This window comes from Eurytemora carolleeae, unplaced genomic scaffold, assembly GCF_000591075.1.
Source record: "Eurytemora carolleeae unplaced genomic scaffold, Eaff_2.0 scaffold273, whole genome shotgun sequence".
Classification (NCBI taxonomy): Eukaryota; Metazoa; Arthropoda; class Copepoda; order Calanoida; family Temoridae; genus Eurytemora; species Eurytemora carolleeae.
Window position 1 is genome coordinate 97,311 of NW_019396174.1, and position 11,416 is coordinate 108,726.

The 11,416-nt window shown below is 33.5% G+C and overlaps 2 long non-coding RNA genes across 2 annotated transcripts; both read right to left on the bottom strand.

Annotated features, from left to right (window-relative positions):
- Window positions 1-1,598: 1,598 nt before the first annotated feature.
- Window positions 1,599-6,502, bottom strand: LOC111697197 (uncharacterized). Its single transcript, XR_002764242.1, has 4 exons — window positions 6,400-6,502; window positions 5,697-5,764; window positions 4,688-4,768; window positions 1,599-2,856 (listed from the first exon to the last, which is right to left on the bottom strand). It is a non-coding gene; the product is annotated as an uncharacterized LOC111697197 (long non-coding RNA).
- Window positions 6,503-6,592: 90 nt separating this feature from the next.
- On the bottom strand, window positions 6,593-7,360 carry LOC111697199 (uncharacterized). The gene is made up of 3 exons (XR_002764243.1): window positions 7,260-7,360; window positions 6,710-6,749; window positions 6,593-6,623 (listed from the first exon to the last, which is right to left on the bottom strand). It is a non-coding gene; the product is annotated as an uncharacterized LOC111697199 (long non-coding RNA).
- Between the last annotated feature and the right edge of the window lie 4,056 nt (window positions 7,361-11,416).

Genomic DNA, 11,416 nt, shown 5'->3' on the forward strand with positions numbered 1-11,416 from the left:
CCCCCCCCTCCAAAAAATAACAAAGAAATAGACATACAATTTTTTTAATATCTGTAAACATTATATTAAAAATGCAAAAGATTTTAAAGATAATTAAATAATTATTCAAGTATGGGACTTTTACAGGTGTCCCACGAAACATGAAAGTTGAAAGATGGCTTGATAAATTCGTCTTTGATCGATGAAATTATTTGCAGCATTCACTCGTGAGCCTATTTTTTATTAAATTATTCTTGAAACAACTTTTACTAAATTCCATAATTGCTAATCCTTAAATTTGATTGGAAACTAATATTCTTTAACCAAGCTAAGAATATTCCCGTGGTTCTACCGAGTTCCTTAAATTCTTTAACCAAGCTAAGAATATTCCCGTGGTTCTACCGAGCTCCTTAAATTCTTTAACCAAGCTAAGAATATTCCCGTGGTTCTACCGAGCTCCTTAAATTCTTTAACCAAGCTAAGAATATTCCCGTGGTTCTACCGAGCTCCTTAATCCAAGTTAGAGTCAAATCGGTCCAGGGGTTCCTAAGTTATGAATAGACAGATAAACAGAGATTACTACTTTATATATAAATGTCATATTTTATCTAATCTAATTATGTTAGAAAAGAGTTGAAATTTTGCCACTAACACAATTTCTCTAATCCATATATCTTTTTACATTGATGGCTGAAACCTTTAACATTTTAAAGTTAAAATATTTGATCTTTATGGTTTGAAATATCTAAGGTCTATCACATTGGGTTGCAAAGATATAGGTATTAAAACACCAAACTTTGTGGAAAAAAATCAGTTCATTTGCAAGCAAATCAACGAAAATTACAAGAATCGGTCCCGATTTTTTCTCGGACAAAATGTTCTGTATTAGACTGAGGAGAATGGAGACCCCCTATGGACGTCTCATTGAAGACCCCCAGATTCTCGATGGAGACCCCCCATGTTTTCTCGTTGGAGACCCCACATTTTCATTGGAGACCCCATATTTTCATTGGAGACCCCATATTTTCATTGAAGACTCCATTTTTCTTGGAGACCCCATATTTTCATTGGAGACCCCCAGATTCTCGATTGAGACCGCAATATTTTCATTGGCACCATATTTTATTTGAAAACCCCCAGATTCTCGTTGGAGACCCCATATTTTCATTGGAGACCCCATATTTTCATTGAAGACTCCATTTTTCTTGGAGACCCCATATTTTCATTGGAGACCCCCAGATTCTCGATTGAGACCGCAATATTTTCATTGGCACCATATTTTATTTGAAAACCCCCAGATTCTCGTTGGAGACCCCCATATTTTCATTGGAGACCCCCAAGAATTTCATTGGAGACCCCAAGATTTTCATTGGAAACCCCACATTTTCGTTGGACAACCCCATGTTAAGGGGTCCCCAATGAAAATCCCAATAAAAATCTTGGGGTCTCCAATGAAAATATAGAGGTCTTCAACCAGAATCTTGGGGTCTCCAACCTGAATCTGGGTGTCTCCAAAGAAAATATGGGGTCTCCAATAGTACTCCAATGATGTTGATTTCTTCCTAGCAGACTCAATCAGCGATTTAGCGAGATAACAATTCTCTCAAAAAAAGAAAAAGAAGATTTATTATTTATTTACATTGAAATCATTTACAAATGGATACTATTGATAATGAAAAGAAAACAGCAAGAGATAAAATATTCACATTTAAGAATAAATATTTTGTGCTGATACATTTAACATACTGTAGATACATTTAACATACTTTAGATACATTTATTTATTTAAATACATTGTCCACAGGTTGTAATACCAGCTAGTAAAGTATTCCTTTATCGGTAAAAAGAACACCGATTGTCAAAAGATTCTTTAACATTTCCCAGATGTTCATATTGTAACAAAAAATTTTAAACTTTATGGAAATTTCTAGAAAAGGTAATATTGTCTTGACACGAATCCAGCCAGCTAATATTATCGGCATAGAACTTGCTACTGGGTACACTGGAACGTGCTACTGGTACACCGGAACGTGGTACTAGGTACACTGAAACGTGCTACTGGGTACACTGGAACGTGCTACTGGTACACCGGAACGTGGTACCGGGTACACTGGAACGTGCTACTGGGAACACTGGAACGTGCTACCGGGTACACTGGAACGTGCTACTGGGTACACTGGAACGGCTGGAACCAACATAAACGCATACACAGTATGATAATTTTAGACTGGTCGGTCCATGGATCAATTTATAGGGATTGACAACATTTATGTAAAAAATTCTTTTATTCGGATGACACTGATCTAAAAAATCACATAACACGGTAACACCACAGATCAGGTAGACAAGAGGCAGCGTTGATGGGACCGCCCTATCCATGAAGCACGGACGGGATTTATTAATCATACAGCTACATATAGCAGTATCTTTCGCACTGTCCACTAAACGCTACTTTATATTCGGTCACAGTACTACAAATTACTGCAGAATGTACCAAAAGCTTAGTTGAGGGTGTTTAAATCAATCAATCAATCAAGGTGTATATTTTGGGGTTTTTGAACATGTTATCTGCACAAAAACTCTCCAAACTGGGCTCAGTGGTTCTGGTCCGGGGAGGGAGCGCGGCTAGAACTCGGTATCAGTAATTAGAGAAATACAAATATTTTCTTTCTTTAAGCCCATTGTGCATTTTACATGAACATTGCGGTATTGATAACTTTCACACGACACATACCGACAGGTCAGAGGCCAGGTACGCGTCAACTCTGCCTCTTTGTCTACCTGATCTGTACTTTACAGTTCAAAATGCAAGTGTTTACAATATCAAAAATGTACTCAGGTTGCAAGAATAGAAGGTACACAATTGGACATCTCGGCCTAAAAAACATAAAAAATTATAAATTTTTTGAATTAAATGAAAAATATGTTAGATCAACAGATTCATAATACCGGAGAACGAATTTAAAGAATTTGAGCCGCGGCTTAAATTTAAGCTTAAATATGGTTGGTTCCACTGAAAATTGTATTAAATTTTCAAGATTTAAGCTGGCCTCAATTAAAACCGGTTTTTGGGGGATTTTAGATGCCGCTTAAATTCATTGAATTCGAACACGGGTTATACCCACAAAATATGAGACCTGAGAGACGACTATGCTTAATTCATGACATTTTTTACTTAGATACTTGTTTAGTTTCCTTCAGCTGTAAACTTAACTCTTTTATTTAAACAATGATTTCATGTACCAACTATTCAAGACTTGACCTTCATGCTTAAAAAGTTTAAGGTCGTCATTAAAGTCTAATCCTTTGTCCTCAGGCGCGCAACTAGGGGGGGCCAGGCCCCCCTAGCCTGATTAAGGGGGGGCATGCCCCTCCCTTAGGAAGTCTTGCCCCCCCCCCTGTAGGGGGGGGGGCAAGAAGTGACGAAGTCCACCCTGTTTTGCAATTTAGGGATTCATGAATCCTGACCCTGAGGAAATTTAAGAGCTCTTATCGTAAAATAAAAAAAGATAATTGAACGTTAGTTTATTGAGCTTATAGTTCAATCGATATAGCACTTAATACACCATATACACACACACAGACCCCCTTCGTCTCCGTGCCTAACTACTGCCGTAGATCAGAACAGGTTGACAAGGTTCCAACTTGCCTTAATCTTTGTTTTTTTCATTATGCTGTTTTTTCCTGGGAAAGGGAAAGGGGGTTTATGAAGTATTTTTTAGATATTTTCACTATCAGTTCTGCCACTTATTATGATATTGGTTTAATACTGTATTACAACTATTAAATTAATCCTATACATGTTCACCGCAAATATTGTGTGATGTGTCATATTATAAAAAAAATTTTTTATGTAAAATCATGAATTTTTAATGAAAGGCATTTCTTGCCAGTTTTTGAGTACAATGTACATATTTGATTTATGGATAACTAATGAAAATTTATGTATTTTAGGAATTGTAAATTCATCAATAAATTTGCAATAATTGTAATTGTATATCTGCTAAACGTTTTCTTTTATCAGTAAAAGAAAATGTTCGAAAAGTGTAAAAAAAACTTTTTTTAAATACTATGCAATTCCCTCCTCCCTTTCCAACTCTTGTGGCGATGATATGACATGGGCTAGACTGCAAAACATTTAAATTTTAGTCACCCAGAGGACTCCAAAGATTGCAATCTTTTTTGGTATTGTTAGCTAATAATTTCTTTTGTGCAGCATTGCAGAAAATGCGGATTTTTAATCATTCATATTGTGCAGTATATATCAACTTGTTATTATCTAGGTTTGAAGAAATCAGCAGCTCTATATTGTGAAAACAGGGTGGACTTCCATTTTTCTTGCCCCCCCCCCCCCTAAAAATGTTTAGGGGGGGGCAACAAATTTTTCGTGCTTCGCGCGAAATATTTCCCACTAGCCCCCCCCTAACCAAATGTCTAGTTGCGCGCCTGGATTGTGGGTAACCCTAAATATAAAAAAAAAACAGAATCCTTATTGATAGACAACAGAATTTAACCTTTAAAACAAATTATTCTGAAGTTAATCTCATCATAATAATTTGACCCAAAGGTCTTTGATCTGAAGGATTTATATCAGATTCCTACTTTTTTTCACAAAATTGTGCAATCTGATCTGAAATTTTGTCAAACTAAAGATAGAAATGATTTTAAAATATTTTTGATCGAGTTGATTAAAAAAGGACAAGTTTACCTTTAGGCAACACTCTCATGCTTATTGTTTGGTATTAGATACCCATTCTCCTCCTTAGTTTCATCTTTATTGACAGGAGACCTAGAGTAATATATTACTAGGTATTAGATACCCATTCTCCTCCTTAGTTTCATCTTTATTGACAGGAGACCTAGAGTAATATATTACTAGGTATGAGAAACTCATTCTACTCCTTAGTTTCATCTTTATTGACAGGAGACCTAAAGTAATATATTACTAGGTATGAGATACCCATTCTCCTCCTTCGTTTCATCTTTATTGACAGGAGACCTAGAGTAATATATTATTAGGTATTAGATACCCATTCTCCTCTTTAGTTTCATATTTATTGACAGGAGACATAGAGTAATATATTATTAGGTATTAGATACCCATTCTCCTCCTTAGATTCATATTTATTAACAGGAGACCTAGAGTAATATATTACTAGGTATGAGATACCCATTAGATAATTACCTTATTTTAACCGGAAGTAGATAATAGCCGGATTTTAACCGGAAGTAGATAATAGCCGGATTTTAACCGGAAGTAGATAATAGCCGGATTTTAACCGGAAGTAGATAATAGCCGGATTTTAACCGAAAGTAGAGAATAGCCGGATTTTAACCGGAAGTATATAAATACCTTATTTTAGCCGGAAGTAGAAAATAACCTGATTTTAACCGGAAGTAGATAATAACCTGATTTTAACTGGAGTTAGATAATTAGCTGATTATAACCGGAAGTAGATAATAACCTGATTTTAACCGGAAGTAGATAATAACCTGATTTCAACTGGAAGCAGATCATTACATGATTTCAACCGGAAGTAAATAATTACCTATATATAACCGGAATTAGATAATAACCTGATTTTAAACGGAAGTAGATAATAACCTGATTTCAACTGGAAGCAGATGATTACATGATTTCAACCGGAAGTAAATAATTACCCATACATAATCAGAAATAGATGATAATCTAATTTTAACCGGAAGTAGACAATTACCTGATTTTGTCCGGAAGTAAATAACCATTTTCTTCCTGAATCTCGTTGAAGGGACAGTTGACAATCATCTAAAAAATAGAACAAACCATGGATATTTTTCTTTTAAAAGAAAAATTTACATTTTCTTGGGACTCTAAATTTCCTACCGTCAATATTTTGCAATCTGAGCTAGGAACTTTAGAATGGTGGATATCAGGTTTAATGCTTGATCTCGTCTTTTTCTTAATCTCCAATTAAATAATGCTGTTCTCCTCATCTTGTAATTAATCTCCATATTAATTAACCGATCGGGATTAAGGATATCCCATTCTAAAGTTCCTAGCTCTAGGTTTGGTTTATCTAGTCTTAGCTCAATCTTAATTGAAATAAATTGTAAATTTCGTGATTTTTGGCTAGATTTTTAAATAAACACACTATGAGAATAATTGTAGATATATGTGAAGTTTTAGTTTTATAGTTTTACTTTGAGAAAATCTGGATCTATCAGCTGATAATAAAGAGAATATGCAGACAATGCAGACAGATCTTTGAAAGCAGTTCTCATTGGTTGAATCAGAACCAAAAAGAGAAGCGAACCTAAGACTCAAACTTTACAAGTCTTAAGCTTACAGAAGACCGGGCTTTTCTTTTAAAATCTCTGCTCTGGTTGTAAAAATAAAAAGATTAGATAGTTTGAGTTTGCGGCTAGTAATCAGTTCTTTACCTGGTAGTCTGGTGCTGACATCATGTCTAGATATTTTGATCCATTAGACCCAACTCTATTCTCCTCATCTACCCTACACAATAATATATATCTAGATATTTTGATCCATTAGACCCAACTCTATTCTCCTCATCTACCCTACACAATAATATATATCTAGATAAATATTTTTATAAAAACAAAAACCTTTTTACAGGATCAGCGAGCCAACAGTCTGACATCGTCTAAATTATTATTCATTTAAAATTTCAGAAATATTATACTATCTTATAATTTGGGAAGGTTTTTTTTTATTTTTCTAAATACTTACTTTATAGATATCTATTGGAGCATAATGGGGCTTTTGCATTCTGAAAAACATGAATGTTACATAATATTAGTCGTAAATTTAATAACTTTTTTTCTGCAGAGATTAGTTTTGGTATTTCTATTTGCTGTATTTATTTCTTTATTTTTCAAACAAAGAGCATTACGTATTGTTCTTAGTTAAACAATTGTTAAAACCACCTGAAGATTTGATTTTAAATGGTTCTCTCTTTTAAATGTAATTTCAAGTGACCATCCATCTGCAACGATGGCAATGCTTGATTCACAACGATACCCTTTAAACCTTTATCTGTTCAATAATGTGGAAGATATTGTCGTTTTTCTTTGCGTACAATTTTGCATTGGATCTCTACGGGAGATAATCTTTTTTTCACATCAAAATGACTTTTAGATTTTTGCAGCGCAGACAAGAACAAGTTTTCCAGACAGAGATATCTTCCTCGCTGTTACTCTGATCAATGTTTAAGCGGTACTGTTGTGAATTGAGCACTTAGAATATCGTTGACAGACCCTTTAGGTTTGTCTGTTCCTACCTGTACCCATTAGCAAGTTTATCATAAAATCTGTCTCCAGGTTCCATCCCTAAACCAATATTTAATTTTTAAGGTGCTGACGTTCTAAATATGAACGGCCCACTATATTTTTAAGTTGCTGACGTTCTAAATATGAACGGCCCACTATATTTTTAAGGTGCTGACGTTCTAAATATGAACGGCCCACTATATTTTGAAGGTGCTAACGTTCTAAATATGAACGGCCCACTATATTTTGAAGGTGCTAACGTTCTAAATATGAACGGCCCACTATATTTTTAAGGTGCTGACGTTCTAAATATGAACGGCCCACTATATTTTGAAGTTGCTAACGTTCTAAATATGAATGGCCCACTATATTTTGAAGTTTGACTAACTAGAAAACTTCATTATCTATAGATTGACATATGGCATCAGGTTGCGAAGGTATAGGGGTTGGAAATTAGATTTTGAGAAAAGTAATCAGTTTTATTGATTTAATAATTTTTTATTACTGTAGATACATTTAACATACTTTAGATACATTAATAATAATAATAATAATAATAATAATGATGATAATAATAATAATGATAATAATAATAATGATAATAATAATGATAATGATAAAACTGACCGAAAGCCCAAACATCAGATTGTGTGGAGAATATTCTGTCTCTCAAACATTCAATTGCTGAAAATAAGATTTTACATTTCAATGTTTACTCATTTAATCACTCATACTCGCACACTTACTTTCTTACTTCATCACTATCTAACTTACTAAACCAAATACTTGATCACTCACTTACTTACTCACTCAGTCACTTGCTTCTCCCTTTTTTTCTTGACTTACTTATTCACTTACTTACATATTTTTTTTTTACTTATTTACTCACTTACTTATTCTCTTACTTACTCATTTACTTACTCATTTACCTACTTACTCACTCTCACTCGCTCGCTCACTCACTTACTTACTTACTTACTTACCTTCTCGTTTACTCACTCACTTACTTACTCACTCAATTATTTACTCATTCACTTACTTACTTACTCACTTATTTACTTATTTCCTTAATTACTTACTAAATTACTTACTTACCTAACCACTTGATGGGTAAAGGACCATCAGTTTTTTTATGATAATTATTAGTTTTATAAATATCCTTGGCCAGCCCGAAATCACAGATCTTGACAACGTTATCCGAAGCTATAGGAATACAATATTTTAATTTTCAAAAATAAGAAATGGAAATAAATGAAAATTAAAAGATAAAATGATCACTGTACAGTCAAGTTTGTGAAATCCGCAGGGGTTTATATACATTAATTCAAGGAAAATAAGATGGAGGCTGTGGTTGTATGTACCCCATGTTTCCGCTAGAATTTATATTTATTACATTAACCATATACTAGGCGTTTAAGAAGTTTGCCCCCCCCCCCCTACCTTAAAGGGTGTTAAACTTTTTCTCAAATGCTTAATTATAGCAGAAGATCACCAAATCCTGCACGTAAGCTGATTAGATTCATCCCTGGAGATAAAGGGTCGTCATTCGGAGCAGGATCATTTTTAATCATGTAGTCCTTACATCGTAGAGATACTGTGGCTTTAAAGGAAATGTCGTAAAAACGTCTGAAAGGTGTCAAAAGAAACCTAATAATGTCTCTACAGTGCTGCATTCTTAGCTCAACTACCATGTCTAGACAGACAATCACTTTAACTTCTTTATGCTCGGTGAGGAAAATTTTAAAGTGTTTTTCAATACCCTTTAATTCTTTTATATATAGTATATACCGATCCTTCGTAATCAAATCTTCTTTTTAAAATGATAAAATTAAAATTGTTTAAATTGTATTTCCTAGAAGTATATTTCGACAAGCCAGGTCTCCATGCATCACTTTCTTGCTGCTTAGGTAGTCCATCCCTCGGGCAATCTTAAAGGGACAATTCGGAATTAACATAAATAAAGAATAAGTTTAAAAGCAGCAAGATTCCTCTTATATTTATTATTATATTTTATTTAAGATTTTTAAGCTTAAAAAAATTATTCTAACCTGATATGCCCAGCATATGAGATCCTTAGTGGTCAAGGGTTTCACATCTTGATTTCTAAATGTCGAAGGTCAATATTTTGAATATATACAGGGATACTCACAAAAATGAGACTATACAGATAACCTGAAACTTCAAGGTTGAATTCAGTATTCTGTCTAAAATGTGGGTTTTTTAATGGCTTACTGAAAGATTCGGCATAGAAAGGAATAATTTTGTAGTGGAAAGAAATCAGAACTATAAGAAAGTAAATATTTCACACAATCGTCTCTGAAGTCTCCTCCCTCTATATTTGACTGGAATGTGTGTTGGATTTAATAATAGGATAAGCTTTACCGATCAATCAAAAAAAGTTGCAGTGTGTCAAATTTTAAACAATCACTTATTATCAAAATTGTGTTAATTTAAAATGTTAATATTGACCCCTGTTAAAGGACTCCACACAAAAATTCTTTTCTTTTTTAAAATTAGCCGAACATGATGGATGATTTACGAACATGATGGATGATTTACGAACATGATGGATGATTTCCGAACATGATGGATGATTTACGAATATGATAAATGATTTACGAACATGAAGGATGATTTACGAACATGATGGATGATTTACGAACATGATGGATGATTTACGAACATGATGGATGACTTACGAACATGATGGATGATTTACGAACATGATGGATGATTCACGAACATGATGGATGATTTACGAACATGATGGATGATTTACGAACATGATGGATGATTTACGAACATGATGGATGATTTACGAACATGATGGATGGTTTACGAACATAAAGGATGATTCACGAACATGATGGATGATTTAAGAACATGATGAATGATTTACGACCATGATGAATGATTTACGAACATGATGGATGATTTACGAACATGATGGATGATTTACGAACATGATGGATGATTTAAGAACATGATGAATGATTTACGAACATGATGAATGATTTAAGAACATGATGAATGATTTACGACCATGATGAATGATTTACAAACAACAAAAAGAAAATTAGAAAAACAGAAATGTAAAATTACTGGCATCTGCTATCATCTAATTATTTACAGAATTCTGTTAAAATTTAAATTAAAAAAATAAATATGTAAAAAAATATTGACCCCTGTATGACCTGTAATCACCCCGGACATTTGATCTCCAACCTGGCCCTGTCTTACTCAGTCGAGATCCAACAGAATACGTTCTAAAATAGGGATAATCTGAGGCTAAGAAGAAAGGGTAATTATATTGTGCATGTGCGAACTTATATTTTTTTTGCACTTTTATTATAAAGGAACATAACTTTTTGTGGGGCCATGTGAGTTTTGAAAAAAACATTCTTGTAATATTGTAAAAATACCATGCATGTTGCAAATATGGGAATGTTACGAACAGAATTAGTTTTTGTAAATGTTATAAACATTAAATTAGAAATCTAGTTTGTAGTTGTCATCCGTGCAAAAGTTTTGAATCTTTAATGTAAAAATTGTGATCATTTTGCAAAATAAATTAGACAAACCATATCCAAAACATGTTTTGCTTGTTAAAGCACTTGGATAATCAATTTGGCAAAAAAACAATTCTACAACTCTCATTCAAAAGTTGATTATTCATTTGATATTGTTTAGTTTGGAAATTTATATAAATAATATTGTTCCTAGTTGAGACTACTTATCCTTATTTAATACATCTCGGTAAAAATATTAAGAACTGATATTGGAAGGAAAATGATTTCAAATGACCCAGTATTTCCAGATTGGCATGTTTTATTCACAATAGTACCAAATAAAATTAAACTTAGTCTGATCGAAAATAAATGCGATAACCTTTTTTTCTAGCTGAACATAGATTATTGTTTTTTGAAGTGACAAAGAATAAAACTGTCAAAATTCTACAAGTTTTAGAATATCTAACGTGGTTTATAGACATTTAAAGGTCACCGTTGTGAATTGTGCAATGTGACTCTTTAAAGGGATCGGATCAATAGAAAATAGGTTCACAGTCCCTTTAAATGTTGAAACTACCTAGATTCTCGTCCTCCGGTGTTAGTGCAGTGTGTAACTTCTGTCATATCAGACAATACTTCCATCATACCAGAACCTAGGA